The sequence below is a fragment of the Lonchura striata genome, chromosome 2 (assembly GCF_050655825.1).
Source record: "Lonchura striata isolate lonStrDom1 chromosome 2, ASM5065582v1, whole genome shotgun sequence".
Classification (NCBI taxonomy): Eukaryota; Metazoa; Chordata; class Aves; order Passeriformes; family Estrildidae; genus Lonchura; species Lonchura striata.
Genome location: NC_140704.1, coordinates 73,108,177 through 73,126,071, shown reverse-complemented (window position 1 = coordinate 73,126,071; position 17,895 = coordinate 73,108,177). Strand labels below are relative to the sequence as shown.

Here is a 17,895-nt window from a genome sequence, read left to right as displayed (position 1 = left end):
AACCAAAGAAGAAAAAGCCCATCCTTGAGCTGGGCTCTGACAGCACCTGTGACCCCATGAGAGGAGCCCATGATGAAGCAGGTTTTCTGGCAGGACTTGTGACTCCATCTGAGAACCCACAGTGGAGCAGTTTGTTGCTGAGGGACTGCACCTTGTGGAAAATACCCACACTGGAGCAGTTAGTGAAGAACTGTAGCCCATGGGAAGGACCTGTGTTGTATAATTTTGTGTTGTATAATTTTCCTGCCCAAGGGAGGCATCCAATGGTGGGGGAAGAGCATGAGAAGGAAGAGGCAAAGTAAGAACTGACCTGAACCCCTATTCCCCATCGCCCTGCACTGTTCAGGAAGTAAAGAAATCAAGAGTGAAGTTGAACCTTGGAAGGAAGGACCAGTGGGAGGAACGTGTTTTGAGATTTTGTTTTTATTTCATATTATCCTGCTTTTGATTTGCAATACATTTAATTAATTTACCCACACTGAGTCTGTTTGGCCCAAGACAATTATTACTGAGTCATATCCTTATCCTTATCTTGACCCATGAGCCTTCTGTCACATCTCCTGTTAAGGCAGGGAAGTGCCAGTGGGATTGGTGAGCGCCTTGCAGGCTAGCCAAGGTCAACCCAACATATTTTCACACTATCTTAATAAAGTAATGTAACTTTTGCTTCATCTTAATCCTGTATGGAAATTAACTTCTTCCATAGTTTAAAGCAAATTTTGCAGTTCTTCTTTGTCTACATTTATTTTAATTTTTATCTTGAGAATACTGTCCTTGAGTCCTACATGTGCCTTGGGTGTTTTTCAGAAAATGAAATAATATGAATGCCAACATGTATGTTGTGGATTTCTACAGCACTCAGTACCCTTACGTTACATTATACAATTACACTGTTATGAATAATTCCTGAGAGTTGCCAGAAGTCCTCTCTCATCCTTGCACAAAGAGTGATTTTTCTCAGTCCAGAGAAGAATCTATTCAGTTGTAAACTGCTGAGAGAGTAGTGCTCTGCCGCAGAACAGGGCCTCGCAGAAAATCTGGTGAGTAGTGCAGCTCTTGATTATCTCAGTCTCCTCAGGAAGTCTATTCTCTTGCAAGAGAAAAGACCCTTGACCACAACCTGAGATCTCACTATCTTATCCTAAGATTAGCTGCATTTCCCCAGGAGGCTAGTACACAGTACAGCTGTGTTTGTAGACTGGACCCACAGATGAAGGATACCATCTTTTCTTCTCGGCACGGGTTAATTGTGTGCATTCCCATGAGACCTGATCTGATGATTTTTCAATGTGACCTAGCATTTTAAACTGTCTTTTGCACTTCTAAACAGACTAAATGACTGATCAAATGTCATCGTCACACTCTCGTTAAATACTCTCAAGCTACTGCAGCAGGAGTAGGTATCCCTAGAACACAGGAAGAGAACAGAGGGCAGGCACTGCCTATAATGTGGGTCCCACTGGGATTTTCGGAGTACAAAATTCCTACAAGCTGCAGTTTAAGGATGAACTTTCTTGCCTCTGATCTGATGGCAACAGACATCTTTTTACAGAAAGTAAAAAAACTTTACGTTTTCCCTTTCCAGAGCTACACAGTAAGTAAACCAGATTTCATGTTGAATCCAGGAATATTACTTATTTTAATTAACACTGCAAGAAGAACACAAATCTATTCAAAATAAAACTGTACATATTTCCCTACTTCATTCTCTCTAACATGCCACTTCTGTTTCAAGACAAAGTTTTCTGGGAGGGATGCAGATCTCTTCCCTGCATTTGACACAGCTTCTTTACTTACTGCCCATTTCTGTTATTTCTATGCCTATCCTCATATCAATTTTGTTCAAACGTTTTGTTATTTTAAATATTTTTTGCTATTTCTTCCTTCCTTGCCTGGTTCTGCACAAGACACAGAATTCTTTCCTGCTTAGACAGCTTCTTTGCTAATACATTAAGCCAGTTCCACCGGAGCTGGAAAACTTTGTGGGCAACATTAGTTCCCAGATTGAGAGACATGTGATGTAACAGTGACAAAATGTTAGATTACATAAATCTTATGTTACTCAGTGAATCAGAAGACACATCCCGTCTTGAGCCAGAACTAGTAAAGAGTAAATAAAGGGATTTCTTGAGCCATCAGGCCTGGGTAGGAAAATGTATCACCAAGATCACATAATTATTATTAAAGGTCACTTTAGTTCACTTGTAAATTTCAAATATGATAAGTTTTAATCAGAAATCTGTGTGAATCAAAGAGCATTAATTTGGTTGAAACTTCCATCAAAATGGTGGAATAATTCTTAAATGCCTAGTAGTCACTTCATGTAGAAAAAATTAGGTTGTTCCCTTTTTTCCTTGTTTTAACCGTGGAATAGTTGGAATAGTTACAAAAACTGAATATCCATCAAGCCTACTCCATCTTGTGAGGATTATGTACAGCTTTCCAAGTTATAACAATAGTCATAAATAATGTCATTTGTATATCTAAGTGCAACATACATATTTTCAATATGTCATACTATGTTACACACAAGTCAATTTATGTACAGGTACATGTATAGTCATAGTCACTTTACAGGAAGGCAAAATTAGCTACCTGCCAGATACCCGCTAGCAGTCCAAATGTATTTCTAAATATATGAAATTGCAAGGAATATTTAATTGCATGAAGAATGTGGCAGAAGTTCAAATTGGTAGCCAATCAAAGAGCCATTCTCATACACAGAAAGTTTGATTTAGGACATTCTGTATTTTGCTATATGAAGTCCTGTAACTTTGTATAGAAGTGAATCTGATTATATTTAAGGAATCAGGACTGCTCATCACTTTTAATGAAATATAAATTGTTGATAAAATCATTCTGATATGGAAGCCAGACTGCAGGAGATGTGCACATGTATTAATGAAATAACTTGATTGCTCTAACAGTACAGAGCATAGTCCTGCAAATACTGACCATGATCAAATTTTCATTGCCAAGCCTTCCATCAAAAATTGTAATGAAAAGTTAAATTTCAATCAGAGCTTCAGAAGCTGTAAGGTTTAAAACACCCTTTCTCACTCAGTCTTCTCTGTTGCACATAAACCTTTTTTGGGAGAACTCATCACATGATCTTCCTCTCAGACGTAATGCTGTTCCAACTTCTATTACATTCACTTCCCCAATGCCCTTCCAAAAAGTTAAAATTAACAAAAAGTAGGACAATGCAGAACAGCTGTAGGAAAGAATAAACTTTGCAGCACATCCAATGCTTTGGATCATGATATAAGAAACATGGATTCCAGTAGTGTATTTTGTACAGGCTTTCCATGGAGAAGCTATCAACATTCTCAGTTTCCCTCTGCACCTGTTTTGCTCACAAAATTTGGGATAGTTCCTTTTGCAGTAAGGAATCTAAGCAACATAGAATATTGTAGCACAAAGTCCTTACTTAAAAGAAAAAAAAGTCTTATTAGGGAAGCATTCAGGGATGTAAGGCTTAGCGGTTGTAAGGACAAGACAGGTCCTTCATCCACTGAATATCTTAACTCTATGTGAAGTGACACTGTAGTTAAAGACACTGACTTTGTAGTTAAAGACAACACATTCAGAAGCCAATACCACTGAGCCATTTCTAAAATCTATATTCCATATCATTTCATACAATGGACAAAGACTGAAGTATTTGCTGAAGCCGTACTAATTATCTGATTTCTTTCTTCCTCAGTTAATTATTGAAAAACATTTTGTTGTCCCTTTTTGGTGGTTTATTCAAGTTATTAGTTATAGTCCCCTTTTCACTCTATCTTTGTTAACATTGTATTCTCTTTTCAAAGCCCTAAAATACTCTTAGGAGGGCATATAAATCACACTTCTCTTTTTGACAGAAGGGGAAATGGCCAGGAAGTTGACCTCAGAACTGCAGACTGGGTAAGCTTTAGTGAAACCTAATACCTAAGATTCTGCATTGCAGTTAAGATGGTAAAAAAGCTTGATGGAATTTATATGGAAATGGCCATGCCATGCTGTTTCCGTAATGTAAGGCTTTTTTAGCACTGCTTTGCCTTATGCGACCTACATTCTCAAATGCTTCAGGGGGAGCTGGGAAAGTCAAAATGAAAGAGGAAAACTTTAGCAAGATGGACCACAGAGCAGAAGCTTTCTGAAGAGGTATTTGCAGCAGTTAGCTGCTGGAATCTGAGATGCTGAGTATTTTTTTGTTCAGTTTAGCTTTAATCACTTTGTGTCAGCAAATAACAAAATATATGAAGCATTGCTCAAAGTCACCAATTTGTTAATCTCAAATGTTGCTGACTGCCCCTGGCACTAGATTCCACAAGTATTTTCTTTGTGTGAAAGTAAGAATTCTTTTACTGTGACATTTTTTAACAGCTTACTGTTAACAAGTGTTCATTGATTAGGAAATTAATTGATAAGAGATGTAGATTTGTGTTAAAACTAAGTGATTGTTATCCAAGGAGCTACCACATGTCATCTTATTTCTTGTCTAGAGAAAATAACATGAGCCTATCCAACAAACTTATTTGTGATACCTGTTTTTTCTACTGGTGTTAAGACAAACAGATCTTTGTCAACCTGTCATCTGATCAGTATGAATATGTACTGGCAGCATAGATGGATTTTTTTAAGTTCAACCTAAAATCAACACGTGAGGTTCTAGCCCCACTAAATTTAAGACCTTTATCATTAACATAAAAGGAGGTAGCATTTGATTTGCAATTCCCTTACTTCTCAGTTACTGTTACCTAAAAAAAATTAGAAAGCTCAGATTAAACCCTGAATAAATGAAACTAAACAAAACCACATCAAAACATAATTTTTTCAGTACTGCTTAGGACTGTGGTTCAACATGAAGCAAAGGGTCAAATACAAAAAAAGCTCTCCATTTCTGAGCCATTTTTGGTTTCTGTCTAATGTCGTATTTGGCCACTTGGTGCTTATACCTCAGAAGCACCTGAATATCTGCATCCCACTTTTAATTTATGTCTTCATCTATTGCACATAAAAACCAAGCAACTAGAAAATATGAAGTAAACAGTCAACTAGAGTAAAATCAGAGTATTTTCTGGTCAATAATTACAATTAATACAACAGTGTTTTCTAATAATCATTGGACTTGGAGACAGTTCTTTCCACACTAAAACACATAGCTGCATGTGTGGTATTTACATTCTCTGAACAGAGAGAGACATGATTCTCTCTCCCAGGATTTTTCTTGGGAAGTTGTGAGATGCAATAAGAAAGCTCAGAGAAAAAAGAAAACAGTTCTTATCTCTAGTCGCTGCTCCTGTTGTTTGGCACATGTGGAATGTGTTATGGAGATTGTTTACTAAAGAGTGATTTGTTAGTTGGACACCGGTGATGGTTGTTTGGATTGATTGGCCAATTGGGTCAAAGCTGTGTCATGACTGTCTGGAGACACTCACGTGTTTTTCTTTAGTATCTTTTTAGTATGATATAGTTCTAGTATAGTATTAATGTAATATAATTTAGCTTAATAAAAACAATTTATTCAGCCTTCTACACCATGGAGTCAGAGTGCCTTAATCCCCACGGCGCAGGGGGGTCATACTTCTTCAATACATATGCTCAAATTTTGCTGAAGCTGATCAAATTATCCTTGTATTCAGGTGTTTAGATTCGACTTCTTCCACTTCTATCACCACTGTAACAGGATGTCTGAGTATTTGTCCACAAGTCAAACAGCAAATTTTATACTCTGACATGTCAAAGTACTGCTGCGGGTAGATTATTTTGTGGTAGGCTATGAATGGGAATACCTGAGACAGGAAATGCACTCTGCTACTGCTGCTCTAGGACTATAAAAATCTTGCGGTGAACAAGAACAAGGAGGAAAATAAGGAGGAAAATAACTCAGGTATTAAAATGGGGTTAAATCAGGCAAGCATGGCTAGAGGACATTCAAATCCTCAAATGCTTGCCTTTTTTTTTTTGGTCGTGGGGAGAGGCTGCTTTGGTTTTGTTTGTGTTTTGTGTGTGAGTGTACATGGAGCAGCCATACAGGTCATATCAGACAAAAAACAAAGCTACAATGGGGATCAGGCTTCTCCTAGAATAGTCTTAGATCACCTTTAAGTGCTCATGGTTGAATGATCACTAAAATCGTGTCAGTTGAGTTACTCAGAGCAAACATGATGTATTTTGTCAGCTTTGTACTTTTATACTGGATGTATATCCTATTTAGAACAGTAACTAATTCTCTGATTGTATCACAGAGATACAGAATGAAGATACTTGATGTGCCACAAGGGAAAAAAAGCCCACAAACATCAACAGAAACCCACCTATTAGTACTATATTATCAAACAAAAAACCTTTCAACATTGGAAATTCATTCACATACACTCTTTTGTTACAGTAGATGAACTTCTAATATGAGCCAGAATAATTAATTTGTCTCATATGGCAAAGAGATGTGAAAATAACTGGAATCAAAGGGGCAGCTTCTTCAGGTTTCTAAGGACATCAAAGTCCCTAAGGCAGTTGACTACAGTGTACTCAAAGCTGAGATTTTGCAGCTAGCATCTCAACAGAGCTCTATAGCTCAGTTTCCAAAGCTCTGGTTCTGTGAATTGTTACAGCTAATTATTCATAAATAATTGAAATAAAATAATATAGATTTGTTTTATTAAGTACAGATGGAAAATATTTTTTCAAAGCACTGTTGGTCTACCAGTTGGGTAAAACAGAAAAGTGATAAGCAAAAAAATGGAAATTAAATACAAGGGTGAAAAAAAGCATCATGCATGATAGAGAGAAATCTCTGTGAAAATTATTTGGCTAAGGTTTACAATATGTAACATGGTCTACCTTTTTTCCCAACAAAATAAGTCTGCAATAAAGCCACTAAATTTTGCCCTCGCATTCTTCATATATTGAACTACGCCCAGAAGTGACTAAAAAAAATCTCAAGTTATGTAATGATTGTCTCAGAACACCTCTGTCAGTTCATGTTCAGAATAGTATTTTATAAAAAAAAATCAGAGCACTGTGTTTCATGGCCACTTGTTGCGGATGATAGATAAATATGATTGTTCATAAATAATACAGCTAGGATGAGAACAGTTCTCCCAGCTGGCCGAATGACACCCCTGCCTTTGGATGAGTCCTGGGGTGAAATGGACTGTTCCATCTCACCCCTCAAAAGATGTATGGCTCATCCCACACCTCCATCCCTCCCCTAAAATATCAAGTGCCTGTAACCCCATTGGCCATGCCTTATGCCAACCCACCCTGAAGCCCCTTTATAAGGAGGCTTCGAGGGGCCACGCGCTCTCTTAGAACTTCCTCCCCTCTTGGAACCTCCTCCATCCTTTTGGAGCTTCCCCTCTCCTAGAGCATCCTTTTGTCTCTCCCCTATCCCACCCTCTCAGGTCTGGCCACGTGCTGCATCTGGGAGCACGAGGCAGGACCTTCCTGCACCCCCAATAAACCTCTTTCCCCAAGAGCAAACTTGAGAGATCTCTGCCTCCATTCATCTACACCGTGCTGGAGCGTGGTATTTTCTACAGCCACCGGTCTGATAACCCAGTCTTGTGCTTCCTCTGATAGCAAGAAGGAAAGATGAGTATGCTGGTGGATGCATCTTCTTATTTTGGATTCCAGTGATTTTTAATTTAAAGTAGAACTACTTTCACAAATAGGTAATTTTTAAAGTAAAACACTTCAGAGGCTATACTCATGATCTCTTACCTTTTTTGATTCAAAGGGAGAAAAAACAGTGAGTGAAAGAGACAGAATTTTCCACTCTTCTTCCGGGAGCAACAGAAAGTAGCATTGCAGAGAATCAGAAATATTAGGACTGGTATGAATCAAGTATGAATGCAAATACATAACTGAACGCAGAGAAGAAAAAAAACAAGTGCTGGTGACACCTAGATCAGTGTTCATATTTATGCTGCCTGGGAAACCACTTGCTTTAGGTAGAGGAGCTGGTGATCCATATCACGGCTTGCATGAGCAAGCACAGAGGTGTGCTGTGCTGTGCTGTGCTGTGCACACCAGTGTGTCATCTCTGCAGGGTCACTTCAGCAGCTGGTTGCAGCAGAGGAGCCTACAGACAGCTCCTGCTTCACCTGCACGTCTTTGCCCATGTCCAACAGTGCAGCCATAATTTCTCACCTCAATAACCTTCAGGAGTAGAGCTGATCACTTGTAAGAACATTATGAACTATCTTGAAGGACCAAAGAGGAGGAACTTCTGTCCACAAATGGTATCTGTACAACATACTGTGCCAAAGTCCACCCAGGGTCCACCTGATGCTGTGTGTTTCTCAGCATCTGAAGGAACAAAAAGTTTACTCCCTACCTATATTCCTGATTTTATTCTGTCTTCTTAAAGCAGATATTTTATTAAGCTGATTTATTTATTAAGCTATTAATTTCATTTGTTGTCAGGTCTTTCATACTGAGCTGCAGAAAATGCCCTTCACCTTCTTTCTCACCTCACCCACACTCCAGACCTTGGTGCAGAACAGCAGGTCAGCACATAAGCATGCAGCTTATTGAGATATCTAATTAGGCAAACAAACTACAGACTATTGTTAAAAAGGGTTGCAAAAGGATAATTAATAAAATAGTGTTATAAATGCAAATTTGTCCAGCCAAATTAAAATGAAAAAATAAAATATTTATTTTGCAAGCAAGTTCTATCTAACCAGCCACAAGGAAAGAACGGAGCTGAGCCCAGGGTTGGCATTGGGTGTGCAACAAAGAGGTCAGCCTCAGCAGAGGTTTTCCTCTATGCCCACACATCTCCATCCTGGCACAAGTGGTTTTTATAGGAAAAATTCTGCCTGAGGCCAGTATTTCAGCAATCAGTCCTTTCTTCTATTCAGAGTCCCATAGTTTGATGAGATTTCTATTCTTGCTGATGAGGTAGAGCAATTCAATGTCTGGAGTTGGTGAATCTCTTGATGAAATTTACCAGAACCCTGCATTCGCATGTATCTGTCCAGAGGATTTCCATGATACCTGTCTTGGGTCATTCATGCGATGATCAGTGCCTGGGCATCCCTTATCGTTTCAGATATGGCCCATCTCCAGACAAGTCACATCCTTTTACTTGTAAATTGAGTTTCCACATACACCAGGTTTCACCTTAGAGGGTGGGGGGGACTCCTAATACAAACGTGTATACTCCAACAAATATTCAATATCACATATATCATACTAGAAATGGCGCAACTACATATAACAATAATAATGCTAATAACACTCAGAGGTAAGACATGATGAAAAAAACAAATTATAACAATCACTGTGGACTTAAAATGGTACAAAAAATATGTTCAGGAGAACCAGGATATAGTTACTAGTAATGAATAATCCAGGACCACACAGGACATGCACTCAGGATTTAGTGTCCCATGTTCTGCTATGTTATGGTTTAATTCCAGCTGGCAACTGAGCACCAAGCAGCAAATCACTCACTCCCCTTCCTCTTACATCCACACCATGACAGGGAGGAGAATCAAAGATAAAACCCGTGGGGTAGGACAGTTTAGTAATCAAAATAAATGTAAATGTAATAGTGATTAATAATAATAATGAAAAGTGAGATAACAAAAACGGAGAGAAGAAAATCCAAGAGAAACAAATTATGCACAATATCATTCCTTTCCACCCACTGACTGATGTCCAGCCCATCTCCCAGCAGTGATCAGCTCCTCCCAGCCAATTTCCCCAGTTTATATGCTGGACATGACATTCTGTGGTCTGGAATACCCCTTTGGCCAGTTTGGGTCAGCTGTCCTGGCCATGCTCTCTCTTGTGTCCTTGTGCAGCTTTTCACTGGCAGAGCACAGGAACCTGAAAAGTCCTGAAAAGTTCAGGGTAATCACTGCTGAGCAACAGCTGACCCATCAGTGTGTTATCAATATCAGTCTCACACTGAATTCAAAACACAGCCCTGTACCAGCTACTAGGAAAAGAATTAACTACATCCCAGCAAAAACCAGGACATATTGCCAGAAGTAACCCTGGCCACACCACTTGAATATCTGACAGAATGAGTGAAATATAAGTGAGTGAGCTAATTGAGATGAGCTTTAAAATAAAAATCACCATCCCGTTCTGTATGGTCACACACAGAGTTTTCTTACATTATATGCCAAATTAATCGGTCCTCCATTGAAATTTGCCAATTTAGACATAACAGGATATAATAAAAAACTAGCATATATCTAGCCATGGAGATAGGAAAGGAGAACAGATCTAACTGTGCTATACATGAGGGAGTGTCACAATTAGAAAAAAAAAAACAGTTTCAAGTCATGGACCAAAATACAGCAATAATGGCTACACCATTCTCCATTGGCCAGAAGTGTGCGTGGCCATTCTAGTGAACAGGAATAGATTGGAAATCCCTGGCAGTTATTGCATGATAACACAGTGCTTTACAGATCTGCTCAAACAAGAAATACAAATATCTCAAGCCATTTCAAATTTACTTCTCTTTTAAATACATAAAAAAAACCTTGATAGCAACAAAAAAAAGCTGCATTTACAAGAGGATGGATTCTGTCTGGTATGTAATCCCAAATTCATTCTCTCATTTAGTTTTCTGCTGAATTTCATTCCTAGTATACTAGTCAGCTTTCCCGTCACCTCCAAATAGTTCACTCCTTTGGATCAAATGGAAATACATTAGGGTACAAAGGAGTGTCAGAGCTCTAAATTGAATTTTGGAGGGAAAGCAAAGCTGCAATCAGCACACCAAGGTAATAGAGTACCAGGAATCCTGGCCTGAAATGAGAATGAAAAATGTCATGGAAATCAGCACTTTCAGAAGAGCTTTTTATCTTCATGTGAGAGCACAGAATGGCTAAAAGCTCTGTTCTTGAAAACACTTTCTCCCAGTGCAATATTGTCTGCCATTAGAAAAATCTATGCTACTTTCTCCTAGGAAACTATATCAGAGAATATGCTGAGTTGAGGGATACACAAGGATCATGGAGTTCAGCTCCTGGTATATTTAGCTATTTAGCTAATTATGCAGCACAATTATGCTAATAAAAAGTTATGACATAGTCAAATCTTACCAATGAAGTTGAAAGCTGTTTTGCAGAAGAATCTGAGAAATGCAAAGCACCACCTCAACATTTCTCATAGGAGCTTGATTTCCACAAGTGTTTCTCTTTAAAAGTCACAAGAAATTAATTTACAGACATATTGTTAATAGTTGCTGCATTATTTGCAGGGGAATTATGTAATTTCTAGTAGAGTTTCTCAGTTGCTCTCTCACACTAAATATATTCACAAGACTAATCTTAAAAGTAAGGTAAAATGAAGTTTTAGGTAAGAACAGACAGGGTTAATGAGCCTGTTCTAGAACCAGTGCCAAAGTGCACTTTAAATTGGAAGTGGAATTCCTTTTTTAGATGTTTTTGTACTATTGGAAAGAAAAAGTCACAGTCCCACTTATATTTAGGTCAGAGACCCTCTGCAACCTGACAGCAGGCAAATCCTCTCTTTGTGGTCAATCCTTCGGTGTTTTTTTTTCCTTTTACCCAACTCAGAAGTGATTCAAAAGCACATTATGTCACACTCTAAAGCTTCTGTTCCAACAAACTGGCTGCCAGTCTGTGACAGTCTGAGTCCTTCCCAAAGGCAACAAAGCAGAGAATATCATCTGCTTCATCATGCCTTCAGCATACTAATGTTCAGTAATAAAATAAACATACAAACCCATGCTTATTACTTCCCCAAAGAACTAATTAAAAAAACACCCATTAAACCTACAAAAACAACACTGGCTGCAGAGAAGGCAGCATTTTTCTCTCACACATTGACTTGAAGGGGGTTGACAAAGCTCAACAAAATTTTTTTGCCATTTCTAAGAACACAGAACATGTAGTGTGGCACAAATCATAATCATTTTGTCAAAGGTAGTGTGAACAAGAATTTTAAGTAAAAAGTGGAGCTGAGAAGTGAAGAAGTATCTCACATGGAAAAAAAAAATAGAATGTGCTTTATCACAACAATGTCTCTTCAGTTAAACCCACTTGGGGGTTTTAGACTCTTGTAGATGACTTATACAGTTCTTTTAGAACAACCCTTTATCAGTAGACATATTATATTAATGTTCTTATGGAAGTCTGCATAATCTTTCCAGCCAGTTCTAGAGGGATGCCCATGAATGTGTCAGGAAAATCTTGGGGAAAAAATGCAGCAGGTGTGGAGGGTAGGAGTAAAAAAAGTAAATTACCATTTTCAGGATTGCTGGATTTTCACCACAAGAAATCAGCAAAAAATAATGTGATATATTCACTTTTCAACCTGGTACAAGTTCTCACCTTGTTTAGTTGGATAAATATTGGTGTGAAATAAGACCCACTTCTTCCCCTTTAAAATACGGATAGCTGAAGTTTTAGACACTATTTGAAGAAAGATGTCTTGCTCTATTACAGCTGTGAACTTTTTCTAAGATGAATTACACAGGTCCTGCTTTATAATTTTTGTGCTGGATGTCAGGAAAAATATCAGAACAAGCTTGTTTGCTTTGTTTGACAAACAATTCCTGATAAGACTAAGAACTGGTAATGTCAGCTATTTTTAGCCACATCTGTACAGACAAGAACAATTTTGGAATTTAATTTGGTAATTTAATCCTTCTGTTACCATACAATAGGACTGGTTGTAAGCAACTGGACCATTTTAAAGCTAAGTAAGGAAATTACAGGAACTTAAAACTTCGGTAGCCTTCTTGCAGAACTGCTTAGTTTTTGATGGTGGCTCTTTCAACTATACTTTTTCAGAGGAGTGTATTTTAAAAGTCCATGAATACTGGAACTTTAAGAGTGGAATGGATTCCATCCTTCTGATGGAATACTTATTTTGGTGTTCCTTGATACTCTTCAAGTCATTCCTGTCAAACCAGAGATGATCCTCCCGGACTAGTATTGTGTCTCCTCAGAACTGGTCACTTAGATTTTAAATTTACCTTTATATTGCACACATACAGCTAAGAGAATGTGTGATGCGCATTTACAGGCATTTTATGCTTATCTAGAAGAGGAGATTGATAAGTCACTGATGGTGGAAGTTGGACCCTGTACTTATCCATTAAAGGGTTTTTCTTTCAAATCCCCACTGCAATTGGGACTGTGCTGTTTAGTCACTCATATATAGGTCACATTATGATGTAGCCTGTTATTCATACCTGCAAATAGGTTTTAGTTGCCCAAACAAATGGAAAATCAAAAGGATCAATGGTGCCCTCTGACCAGAATGTGCTCAGTATGGCAGATTCACAACTACAAACTTAATAACAGTCTGATATTATCTGTCAGATTTATAGTGATCACATGGAGGCAATAAACCACTTTAATTCAAGTGAAGGAAGTCACTTATTGGAAATTATTTCCTTCCAGCAGATGACAAGTTGAATCTTAGTTTTTCATTCCTGCCCCCATGCTTGAACATAAGCAGAAAAATGAGAAAGCACAGCCAAAGAGGCATAATAAACAAATCATTCTTAAGAGCCATTTCTAGAACACTTACTGCTCATGTGAAAACACAAGAATAACCCTGAGATTTTCTTATCACAAACAATGAATTTGGGGTCAGTATGCTCCCAGAACAGAGCAGCCATAGCAAGGTAACTGGATGTAGTTCACAATCTCCTTTTAAGAGTATCTTTCAAAAGAGGCTAATTTATTGATGAAAATTCTTTATGGCAAGTCATCAATGCAATGAAAACTAAGAAAACTCACTAGAGCATTTTAAATCAAAATACCCCACCTTAAAAAGGCTCATTGCATGTGTATTTCTCAGATTCTCAGCCCCAGTTTCAAAGTTTCAAGTACTGTGCATGTCACTGCACTGAGGGATTATAACAAACCAGGGGATTTGCAGCCTAGACTAACAGCAGCTGGATTTCTTTGGAAATTTAAAGCCCTGTGAACTGTTCTGATCCTGACTGCTGGTAGAAGAAGAAAGAAGAGCATGTCTGATGCAACTAGGCAGCCACATAGCTTAGAATACAGCCAACAGCTGGACTAATGAGGTCAGGGAAGGATTGATTCAGCTCATGAATTGTAAACAAGGTTTACCATTGAAGACAATGGGGCATAATTACCAAGTAGAGAAAACTAGAAGCCCAAACTTGTGAATAAACCTGTGATATTTTCTCTGACCTCTGCTTTCCTTTCCTCCAGGCACAGGTATTAATGTGTTACTTTCTTCCTTTTTGTTTTTATTTATTTAGAGCACAAAATATCAGGATTTTTGCAGGAAAAGCTCTTGCTTGCTTTCTGCAATCCCTGTGACACATTTTGACACTGGTTAATCAATACCAAGGAGATGTTTGAGTGAACTGAGAAGGAACAGTCTTCTACAACCTACTGGCATAGATAAGGGCAATGAAATATATGATCCAGTTGTCCAGCGACAACTATACGTAGTTAAATGGCTCAGGCTTTTAATGGAAGACACAAACAGCCAGACTTGTTCTAAATGGCAAAAACTTCCCTTTTCTGCAAGGACATTGTTCTTATAGCAGCAAGTTATCACACTGAAGGACATGTTTCCCCTAATTAAAGTCAATAAAATGAATACAAGCAAGGCAGGTTTTCATGTCTACCTCTCTAATGAGTCTTTCACGGGTTTAGCAGTTCATTAATGAAATCCAACATCCTGATGATTACATGAGCTTCATAAGATTTTTTTCTCTTAGCATTAATTTTCTGAGCTGGTTCTAATCAGATAAGTAATGAGGGTATAGCCTTTAACCTTGTTGTCAAGAAAAGCAAAGATAGGCAGACCGTAACCATGGAACAGGGTTATACTCTGTGATATCAAGCACCCTAGCAACAGGGATCTACAAATAGCAGCTGGAAAACACATTCTCCTTGCTGTTTCACTGAATTATTGTGGGGTTTTATATGGAGCCTACTGCGTTTATTTAGAAGGATTTTTCTCCTCCCCTCCCCCATGTAAACAAGTCTCATTACAAAGCTCAAAAGACAAATATTTCAAATATAGATGAACAATTTGCACTTGGACAGCTGCCCTGTAATGAGGCAACAGAACACAAGGCCTTATCTCTCTTGGATAGGGAGTGATGTCAACAGTAGCTATGTTAACAAAGAGGTCAATAATGACTAGTAAACATAACCCAAACAATTGAGTAAGTGAAGGGTAAGCCATCAGGGGCTGATGCAGAAGAGAGGCTAGTGATTTTACAAGGTCTTTTTAAAAATTCCTAATTTATTTCTATCAGGAACACACAAATCAGAAGCAGACATTAAGCTGGACTATTTATTAATTATTATACAGCAATTGTTATTATCTTTGCTCACATTCCACAGCAATCCATTTCCAGACACTGCTCAGTAGAAAACCCCAACCATCCAGTCAAAAAGACTGTCCAACTGGTTTCTTGGAAAAATAATATCCCCAGCATCATTTCATGGGAGACAGTATGTGCATACACAAGAGAAAATTAGCATTTATACTGAACCAGTAAAGGGAAGCTATGTAGAAACTTACTACGAGCTAAATAGGTCACAATACAATGCACCAATAAACAGTTAATTAAAAAATCCAACAAAACTGCAAGCAATTATTTGTTTGTTTTCAGGTCTCCCTTGAAAAATTTGTGAAGAAATTTGTTGGCTCGCAAATTTTACTGTATGCTCTTGATAAATAATTCTTCCTTCTATGCACATTGAAATTACATATTCTCCCAGAGGGTACAGGGCAAGGGCTACTTTTAAGAACAATGCTAAAAAAAATATCAGGGCTCCTCATTACTGCCCTGATTACAGACTGCATCTGAAGGCTATGAGAACTATTCATAACAAACAACTTGATGTGTCTCTATTAAAACAAGTATCAATAAATGTAACAACTGAAAATAGCACATCTTCATTTTCAGATTTATTCCTGTCTTCTTTAAGGGCTTTGTCAATTAAATTGTTAGGTACTGCTCTTGCCAGGTACCTTTCCTTATAAAGAAGAAACAATCTCTAACAGTTGCCATGCAAAGATGTTTTGACATCCATATGACACATAGCTTTAAACTGCTGCACACACCTTAATTCAGCTGTTTGTTGGGTGGCTGTAGTTTAAACTCATTCTGGAATGATAAAATCTACACTTCAGTGCCTCCATGTATTTTTTACAAACTGTTCTGCTTTTATCTAGTTTCCAGGCAATGTTTCTGAAGCATAAGTAAGTATAGCATGACAAGAAGTCTGTTAACCAGCTAAAACAAAAAAATTGCCTTTAAAACCAGTATCTACTCCATCTCAGGATTTTTCACCAAAATTCTTTAAAGGTGCTTATTTATTTATTGGGTTGTAGAAAACATGACTGCTATCAGTTGAACAACAAACATATTATTCCATTATGTATTTCTTGAGATACTGCCAGAAATCCACACCTTGCACTAATAGATCTGACTCACAGAGTACATGGGGGAAAAAAATCAGACAAAAAAAAATTAATGCATGCAAAAAAAAAATCAAATAAATTTTCATCCTAGATGTTGAAAACAAACACACTATTATTTTATATTAGAGTAATTAAAGGAAAAATACATTAGAAAACAAAGTTACACGTTTGTTCTGTTGTTATTGTTAATTTTTTAAAAAAAGTTCTTTCCAGTGTAAACTGTGTCCTTAATGTTAGTATATCTTGCATGAAGTGCTACAGTTATCCAATCATCACAGGTGTTTACAACAAGTACTTACATATTTAAACAAACACTGACAGCAGTTTTCAGTCCAGTGGCTATTCCAGCCATTTGGAGCTTAGCAGAAAGCCCTGTCAAAGCAGATACAAGGGCTGCAAAAGCAGGGCAACACAGAAAGTACAGTTTTTGCTTACATTCCTATGGCTGATCTTAGTCATGTAGTAGTGGTGTAAATATATAAATAGACTCAAAATAGTGACAAAATTAATTAAACTCCAGACCCTTATCCAATCAAAGTGACTTGAACCAAGATTACTCAAAGCAGTCTGTAACCTGCTGACAAATTCTGTGCACTTCACTAGCACAAAATGTGCAAGTTATTTCTGCACTGTTTGTTCCTCAAAATAGCATTTAACTGGGGCTAATCAGGACTTGCAGATCTTATCAGTTTTGGAAAGTAGAACATCAAGGAATTAAACGTAAAGGAAAGACCCTGCAAAGTAACCTGTTACTACAGTATTCTTAGTTTGATACCTCCAGATATTTCTCACTGAAATATCCACTTGCTTCATCCCATTTCACTCAGTCAGCAGTTCTTGCTCATGTATGTGGCAAAAGTGACTGATGACAGGTAAAGTGTTTCAGAACCCACTAAAACTTTTAATGCTACACGATAATTTCAGTCATCAGTTGGATGGTCAAAGGAGGACAATTGTTAAGGAGACTTCCCTGTCTTACCATCCAGGAGGCACAATCACCTAACCTGAGACCAAGGCCCCTCTGCAATTATACCCCCCATACTCCCAGTCAGACCAGGATTCCTTATGGGCTCAACCCCAGGTTTCCCTTAGCAGAGTCTTTGATGTCCAGATCCTAAAAATAATTAAATCTTGGAGCAATAACAAAATAACGGTTCAAGCTGAGTGCCTACAGGGAAGGACCCTGAACAAAGGAACCCCGTGGCTTTTATACCCTCACAGTCTAAGAGGGGGAAGTCTGGAGTCACTGGCTCCTGGGTTGTCTCTGACTGTGCAGTCACCTGGCTGGGCCACAGGTCCCTGGGCAGGTCATGGGCTCTGGCCTGGGGCTTGGGCTCCCACACCCAGAGCCTAACATGGAACTCCAGCTGCAGCTGCACTCAGAGCTGTACTCCTTACATGAGCACTAAATGTACTCCTCAACACACTGACCACTAACAACTACTGATATTTTAGGTGTGTTTAACACAGCAAACT

At 38.2% G+C, this 17,895-nt stretch overlaps 1 protein-coding gene across 2 annotated transcripts in view; it reads right to left on the bottom strand.

Annotated features, from left to right (window-relative positions):
- LOC146768300 (uncharacterized) overlaps positions 1-17,895 on the bottom strand; it is a 38,818-nt gene that overhangs the window by 4,474 nt on the left and 16,449 nt on the right. The window contains exon 5 of one of the 2 annotated variants that reach the window (XM_085571587.1): positions 2-16,791. The exons of the other annotated variant lie outside the window; for it this stretch is intronic. The gene's annotated coding sequence lies outside the window, so the exon portion shown is untranslated. Of the gene's footprint in view, position 1; positions 16,792-17,895 lie in introns of those variants that run through there. 2 annotated transcript variants of the gene reach the window in all.